This window comes from Pinus tabuliformis, chromosome X (assembly GCF_031772625.1).
Source record: "Pinus tabuliformis cultivar Carrire ecotype Pingquan chromosome X, CPIR1, whole genome shotgun sequence".
Classification (NCBI taxonomy): Eukaryota; Viridiplantae; Streptophyta; class Pinopsida; order Pinales; family Pinaceae; genus Pinus; species Pinus tabuliformis.
The window spans coordinates 185,826,872-185,835,442 of record NC_142308.1 but is presented as its reverse complement, the minus strand read 5'-3'; the positions used below and the strand labels follow the sequence as shown (position 1 = coordinate 185,835,442).

The following is an 8,571-nucleotide window of genomic DNA, read 5'->3' as shown; positions in this document are numbered from 1 at the left end:
CTAGGTCTGATGAACCCCTTCTCGAGCAACTCTTGTACCTGCTTTTTGATTTCTGCATTCTCTAAAGCAGACAACCTGTACATTCCGATGTTAGGCAATGGAGCATCTTGCTGCAAATTAATATCATTTACTATTTCCTTTTTGGGTGGCAGACCTTTAGGTTCTTGAAACAGTGTATCGTATTCTGAAACAAATTTTTCTAAATCAGCCTGTTGTTTAGCATCACAACCCTCAAATACATTGGTTTTATCATGTTTCTTTTCCTTTACAACCATCAATAAAAATTGTTTGCATGAATTTACAATTATTTTCATCTACCCTGAGTTTATGAGAGTATAATTATTCTTGAGTTTATGAGATCTTACAATATATTCGATTCCATCTTTAACAAGTTGATACTTGTTCTCAGCTCTATAGAAAATAGCTTTTCTATCATACAAGTAAGGACTTCCTAAAACAATTCCACATATATCCAAAGGAATTATATCTAACTCAACCTCATCTACAAATGCTGACCCAAAAGAAAACCTAAGTTTACATTGTCTAGTCACTTGTAGCTGTGCTTTATCACATAACCAACCTAATGGATATGGCTGCTTGTGAGGTGTGGTTAGTAATCCCAACTTCTTTACAATTGCTTTAGAAATTAAATTTACTTGTGAGCCACTATCAAACAACATATCAATCTTTTGATGGTTGTAAATAACTCGAATATAAAAAAGCTCATGTCTTTTCCTCTCATTTTCTTCATTATCAGTAGATTGTGCAGAATTACTAGTAGATACTTCAGAATTTTTACCTTTTATACATGTGGCCGCAATTGTTGTTTCATCTCCTGAATCTGACCCCAAATCATTTTTAATAGCTACAACAACCTTCTTCTTCTTGCCCTCAAACTTCTTAGGTCTCATCTCTGGATGCAGGATCCAACAGTGTTCATCATCATGCCCATCCTTCTTACAGTGAGTGCATGAAGACTTGGTCTTTTGTATAGTATTGGTCTTCCTCTCTTTCCATTTCTGTTTTATTTTCTCCTTATTCTTGCTTTTAATGGGTTTGGATGATCCCACAACTTTTGGGTTCACATTCTTTCCTCTAGCCTCTAGATGTGTAGCTTGAACAGATACCTCATCTATGCTAGTGGGGTTAAACATGAGAATTTTGTGTCTTAAGTAACTATGTAGACCACCTATATACTTCAGCAAAGTTTTAGGTGAGTCTAAAGAAATTCCTAGAATCAAAGCTCTTTTCCTAAATTCTTGAGTGTAACTTTGTACACTTTTCTCTTTTAATTGTCAAAGAGTTTAGTAGCTCATCATGGCTTGCTGCATATAGGCTAGTGGATAGAATTTCTTTTTAATTGCAGAAACAAATTCACTCCAGACAAAAATAATCTTTCCATGCTTCTTCATGTCAGCTTGTGTCCTCCCTTCCCACCATACCAAGGCAGTGCCTCCAAGGCGTAGGCTGGCCAGTTGAATCTTACTACTGTCTGAATCAATGTTCTACACTCTGCAATAAACATCAATCTGTCTAATCCAATTATCCAACTTCTCTACATTCAATTCTCCATCATATATTGGTAATCAAATTTAACATCTAATTTAATCAAATATGTCTTGTTTTGTTTTCAGGGCTACTAGGAGGTGTGGGAAGTTTTTCTTCTTCCCCCTTCCCTTTAGAGTGGTCATGGAGGAGAGATTCTTCTGCTCCTTTATCTCTTTTGGAGTTTGATCCATCTTCCTCTCTACCTTTCTTAAATTCTCTATACATTTCCTCTAACATGACTCCCATGGTCATGAAACTATCCATGAACTGAGGGTCTGATTCCAAGTGACTTTCTTCAGACATTTTCCTCTCACGATAGACTCTTCCAATTTCAGGGTTAGTTTCAACCAACTCTCCTTCTCCTAATTTAAGCTTTGATGTAGTTAGCATTCAACAACAGAATCCAGCACAAGCTTGTCTAACCTTATTAACCTAGAGCTCTAATAACACTTGATCTGGAATTTATCTAGGACAAAGAATTAAAGGTATTATAGAACCATGTGAATGGATTTTCCTATATTACTTTATGCATTGGATCGATAAGATTACAAAATACATAGACACTGAGGCAGTTAGAGAAAATATAATAGTAAAACATGTAAACACAACAAGTTTAATAAGGAGTTCACCCAATACTCCTCAGCTACGTCTCCTGGTTGAGCTTTCAGTGGTGGCCTCTCTATTATGTTTTCAAAGCAGAGTTTCTTTACAACAGTGAGCTCAGTTTGAGTCCCACTCAACATATATGAATCAGTAGGATTTGAGTACATAGACTGTCCTTACTGGTACTTGACCTCTACTGGTCATAGGTGTATGAGCCCAATCTGAAACTCATACATGATAGGCCTATGCCAAGGAGCTCACTTGAACCTCTCAATATTTCTCTGCAGTGCATAGACTCTTTGACTCTCTCTGTCTTTGTCTGGCTCGATACTGCCCTCAGGTTAGCTCAACTTTTTCTCTCTGTTCTCTACTCTTAGTTTTCTATGGCTAACTAACTCCTCTCTGTGTGTGTCTCTATCTATCTCTGCTTTTGTTAGTTCATGGCTTTAAGGATCGCCTGCTCTCTGTCGGTTCATTTTTGCTTCCCGACATTTTGGTTTTCCTTCCTCTGTCTGTTTGAACACCCCTGTTTTGCATCATCATCACTGTGTAATGCTTCATAGGGAGGTGGTCACCTATTCTGCAACAGGTGAGTGTGTCAAGTTCCTTGGACACGTTTGAATGACTATTATTCCCATTTGCTCCAAGATTCCCATGAAACACGAATCTTCTGCCAACTCATCGTCCATGTCAAACTTCAAATCCCATGTAATCTTGCTTTACAACCTTGTCAAATCTAGTCATTTATCGATACGTGCCTTAGCCGTTGATCTGGCCCCCCAGATCTTACAGTTGTCGTTCATATCAGGCAGGTAAGTAGCATGACGTTTACCCGTCCGATGTGAGAAGTTTTATCTCTCCTCTGCCGAACGTGTGTCACTCAGCGTGTGGCATCGGGTAGGACTTGGCCAAAATTGCTTACCGCGTTGAGGCCTTCCGATATCCTGCCAGTTTTCTGGAATCCATAGAATTTAATTTATTACTTTTCTGCATTTCATAGCCATTTCAGGTTCGAGAACTTCAAGGCATTCCTTCGCTGAGGGGGACGCCCTGTGTTACGCGATTAGTGCTTTAGCACTAATCGCATATTAGAAACCACCCTTGTTTCTTGAATTAGCCTCTAGTTTTGCTAATTTGTGCTAGCACACGTTACCATGGGCCAACAGTCTGCGCGCTCGACCGAGGGTCCTCGTTGCTCTGCGCTGATCACAATTGCTACTATAACAAGGATTCCTTCTGATAGCTTGATCTTTTTGAGACTTCAATCTGTTTGGCATAATTGGAATGAGTTTATGAAAACTTAGAGAGTGTTTAGGATCCAATTCGGATAACATACAAATAACAATATCCAAGCATATAACCTCAAAAAAGGACCCTCTAAAGCTATTGCAGTTGTCCACATTTTTGGACAGAGGTTTGGCTTCGAATTGGTGAATGATTTTTTTTTTATGTAGTTGGCTTAAAATGACATCAAATCAATGTTGACACCATAAAATAGCCCATGGAGAAGGAATGTTTATACATTCCTGAATAAGAAGAGACATCCCATAGTGTTTCCTCTCTAAGAACGACATCTCCTAGATGTCCCCTATTTGGAAGAGATGTCCTAAGAGATGGAGGGCATCACAAAAATCCTCCAAGGTGTCCACTCATCTCCAACACCAGAAAACACAGGTGATGAGTCCTTCAAGGCTGGTAGGATATCTATATACTTCATAGTTTGTAACTCATTTTTAATCTTGTACCCTCATATATAAAATGTAACAAGGAAGAACAATTTTTGAGCCACTTCCCTTTAACTCGTGCAATATACACAAAAAACCATAGACAAGCATAACAATTAAGAATGTGAAAAAGTTGTCTGGTGTTCTAATCTAAACTTGATTTGAGAAAATGACAAGACATTACCCATCAAATATCCATGAATCCATATGATCTCACACATTCCAAATATAATTACCCGTAGCTTCTCTACAATGCTTCTGTGCGCCTTCAAATTTTATTACAGTAATAGGATGAGCCATATGAATTCTAGGTGCTTTTCAATTATCTCTCTTCAGTGGTATCCACTCTTGAAGCTAACATGGGCCTGCATAAATTGAAGGACATGCCATAAATCATATCATGTATGCTTCCATTATTAAATCAATGATTTCCACTTAAAAGGGAACTCATAAAGAGAACTATTAAATAAAGGAAGATGAAAGATACTAAGTTTGATGATTTAGATGACCTTCATCTAAAATTAGTTCATCATAACAGGCAAAAGCTTTTCCATCCTTCAATGTCAGTTCTTTGGCTGATAACCAAACACCCCAAATAACCTCTTCATCGGAGACAACCTAGAAATATTTTAATGATTCAACATGATTTTGAGAACCAAACAAGGCATTTAGGTTGTTAATAAAAATTTAATTCCCAATCAGTGTTTTCTCTTAGCAATGAGAGAGAAAATGCTCAAGGATATTACAATTCTAAAGAAAAGGTCAAACAAGTGAAAAGATCCTTGCTAGATCATAGTCAAGTCTGGCTTTGTCACGTAATTTCATCCACTCACCCTTCACCTTATTGTCTCATGAATTACAAATAAAATAAACATCCCCATCATGATCTAGAACTAATAATATCTCTTCAATTTGGCCTGTGACCCCAAAAACTAATTGAAAATTGTCACTGCTATTATTTTCACTTGCAAGTCCTTAAGCCTGATCTTCAAGAGAAGCCAATGTCCCAAACTCATTTATCCTTCTATCATCTACATCCAAGTTTCACATTTTGGGGGCAGCTACTGATTTGGTCCTCTTTCTCCTTACCCTCTTTTCTGCTCCCTGTTGTGACTGTAGTGGGTTCTTCACTGCAGAATTAAGCACATAACATGGTTACAATAAGTTTTCTTAACATTCAATGATCTCAACACTCTCAAGTCTACCAATAACTACATAATCACCTAGACTGTTGGTAATCCTCCTACCTACTTGTATGTAAACTATTCTTTCTTTTTGTAACTCTAATGGACAAAGAAAAAAATCTAATGTAGAAATCCAAGAGAATTACCTAAAATGATAAAAAATATTTCAAAGTACAATGTTTTCCAAACCAACCAAACCATAACCATAACCAGAACTAGCCAATTCAGCCAGTTTGACCCTAAAAGAGGATGGTCTGGCCCTTGAACTGGTTTAGTGACTAGTTCCATATCAAACTAGTTGGTTCAGTACAGAACCAATCCGACAAGCCAATTCAACTGGTTTATATATATAATCAATATTTCATGTAGTTTCTAGTAAACTAGTTCATAAATTGATTCTGAGGTAGATGCATGCTTGGAGTCGAAGTAAGAGGTGGGTTAGTTGGACTGTTATCATTTTATAACCCTAGCCAAGAAAATTCACTACCTTTTTTCCCTTATGAACAATCGATCTTTGTTCCATCCATGTAGGATTCCTATTTCTTTTTATAGATTCCCTCCCTCTTTGACTCACTTACCTGTAGTTTAACAATTCCCATGTCTTCAGCTGGCTTCAGAATGTTCCATAAGTCTTGATTCCTTGTGGATTTTTTCTCAAACACTTAGATCTAGATCTGGATCTAGAACTGGGTGTTCCAGCCATGGGAAACCTCAATTTCCCCACTATGTTGTGCATCTATATTCAAGTCATACTAGTAACTTGGATTTCCATCCTACCCATTTTCTCTGCAGCGATCAAGGACTCCATAATAGATTCAGATTCTAGAGCCATGATTATGTTTGAAAATTTTGGGTTCACTCACACAGGGCATGTTGAAATATTTGTAAAAGATGTGGCATGGGTGAGCACATCGCAAGGCCCTGATCCAGATCTCTCCATGATGGGTTTTTTCTTATTATCAGATGAATCTTTGGTGCAAGTTATGGTAGAATTGGAGGAGAATCCCAATTACTGTGTCTTTGACAGTCATTACATCATGCCACTATTCAACTTCAAGGAGATCTGTACAGACAATACATATAATAACTTATACCCTGTTGTAGATGCCAATGAGTATAGTCTATTTTTTGCAAATTGTTATACTCAGTACAAATTTTCAATGAATTTCCACACCAAAATGTACAATTTGGAGGGCAATGTGAAGGATTTCCTTCCTGCAGGTTAGACCCAATTTCCCTCACTTTACTTTTGTTTCTTTATTTTGTATGTGATTTTCCTTGGGGTTTGGATTTTTTCCTGTGTAAAACAGAGGGCCATCGTGCATAGAATCCATGTTCTTATGTGTGCATTACTCCTGTTCAAAGCATTGAATCTGATTTGCGTAACCGAGGATAAATTGTATGTTAATAAGATAGGCACTTTCCATGGGTAGGATATTTCCTTCTATGTCTTTGGGTCTTTTAAGGGCATCTTGCTCTTCAATGTAATAGTTCTCATAGGTAAAAGTTGGTCCTTTTTGAAGCCTTATCTTTAGGAAAGAGAGAAAAATGTTCTTATGATAATGATCCCATTGCAAGTTTTTTCTAACAATGTGGGCATAGTTATTGCTGAGACTAGACCTTCTAAAAAGGATTGGTTTACATGGGAGCAGGGATTTTTGCTTATAGATATTATCTGTTGTTGTGATATCATTTTTCCAATTGTTTGGTCGATCAAGAATCTCCTTGAAGCATCCAAGACTAATGGGAAGGAATCTAGGAACTTGGCAAAACTGACCCTTTTCAGGCAATTTTAAATTGTTGTTGTTAGATATTTGTATTTTACAAGAATTGCAGTTTACGCCTTCATAACAATCACGGCGTACAAGTTCCTGTGGGTGAGAAATGGTGCATAAGAGGTTGTAAGCCTTGACTTCTATATATTCACTTTTTACAAGTTCCAATCGGTAGACAAGAACCCCTACCTTGTTCTTGATAATGAAGAAGAGGCTGCAACACAGATGGTAGCCCTTCAGGATGAAGATTCCGAGCTTTAATGTAGAAGTCTGGATGCCAATGTTTGCTAGACACTCGTAAACTACGAAGATGAAATAACCTTTGAAATTTGACTAATTTTGCTCACATTTTAGAAGTTTTGTATACCTAATGTGAGGAACCTTTGAAAGCTAGATAGATATGTGATTCGTCTTTTTGCCGCATTTTTCTCTTGTTGTGACACACTCTTACTTTATTGAAAAGAAATGATTGTGAGGCCAATTCCAACTTTTCAAGCTTGGAAAACCATGGAACCATTTGAATACTCATAAAAAGAATTCAATTTTCAATGATGAACTAACAAGAAATAATATGAAATGAATACCATGGCTCTTCCCCCTTATCTCCATTTTCCTCAGATAATGACCCTCCCTCCTATTCTAGAACAAAATCACTAGGACCAATTGTAGGCCTTTCCTTCTTTCAGCCAACAAAATTGGATATCAGAGTTGCTTTCCATATTTTTCCAACCTTTTAAACTACATTCAATTCTTGTGGATGTAAAACCATCCACCTCATGCAATTATGGGAAATAAGGAGTTAACATTATGAATATAGGTCCCACAAAGATGCACAAGACAGAACATAGTCTGAAACAAAGATTTTCTCCCTATTGTGACTTTAGTAGTGGGTTCCTCACTGCAGAGTTAAGCACATAACATGGTTACAATAAGTTTTCTTAACATGTAATGATCTCAACACTCTCAAGTATACCAATAACTACATACTCACCTAGACTTCTGGTAATCCTCCTGCCTACTTGTTTGGCAACTTTTCTTTCTTTTCTTAACTCTAATGGACAAAGAAAAGAATTGAATTGCATAATAAGATAAACAAGTCAAATTACACTTTGAAGAATACACTCAGATAAACTATTGCAATACTTGGGCTCTCTATTCGTATCATTTTCACGTGAAGGCTGACCTCTCTTCTGAATACCAAGACCACTGACCAACAAGGGAAACATAATCCAAACATAAATACTGTAAGACAATTATTGGAAAATGTCAATTTCAACTCTAGTCAAAGTCCTCAAAATCTAATGTAAAAAGTCCAAGAGAATTGCCTAAAATTATAAAATCTATTTCAAAGGACAAGGGTTTTCAAAACCAACCAAACTAGAACCAAAATCAGAACCAGTCAATTTAGCCAGTTTGACCCTAAAAGGGGATGTTCTGGCCCTCGAACTAGTTCAGTGACTGGTTCCATATCAATTTGGCTGGTTCTCGTTTAGTACCGAACCAATTCGATAGTCCAATTCAACTGTTCATAAATTTTAAAGCACATAACGAGTTCAATAATCAATATTTAATGTATTTTCTAGTAAACTGGTTCATAAATTGATTCTGAGGCCAATTCCAACTTTTCAAGCATGACAAACCATGGAACCATTTGAATACCCTAATCAAAAGCATTTAATTGTCCATGATGAACTAACAGGTAATAATATGAAATGCATACCATGGCTCTTCCCCCTT

At 37.0% G+C, this 8,571-nt stretch overlaps 1 pseudogene; it reads left to right on the top strand.

The window, feature by feature from the left end:
• Nucleotides 1-5,760: 5,760 nt before the first annotated feature.
• LOC149139053 (protein CANDIDATE G PROTEIN-COUPLED RECEPTOR 7 pseudogene) lies at nucleotides 5,761-7,095 on the top strand (annotated as a pseudogene).
• Nucleotides 7,096-8,571: the final 1,476 nt, after the last annotated feature.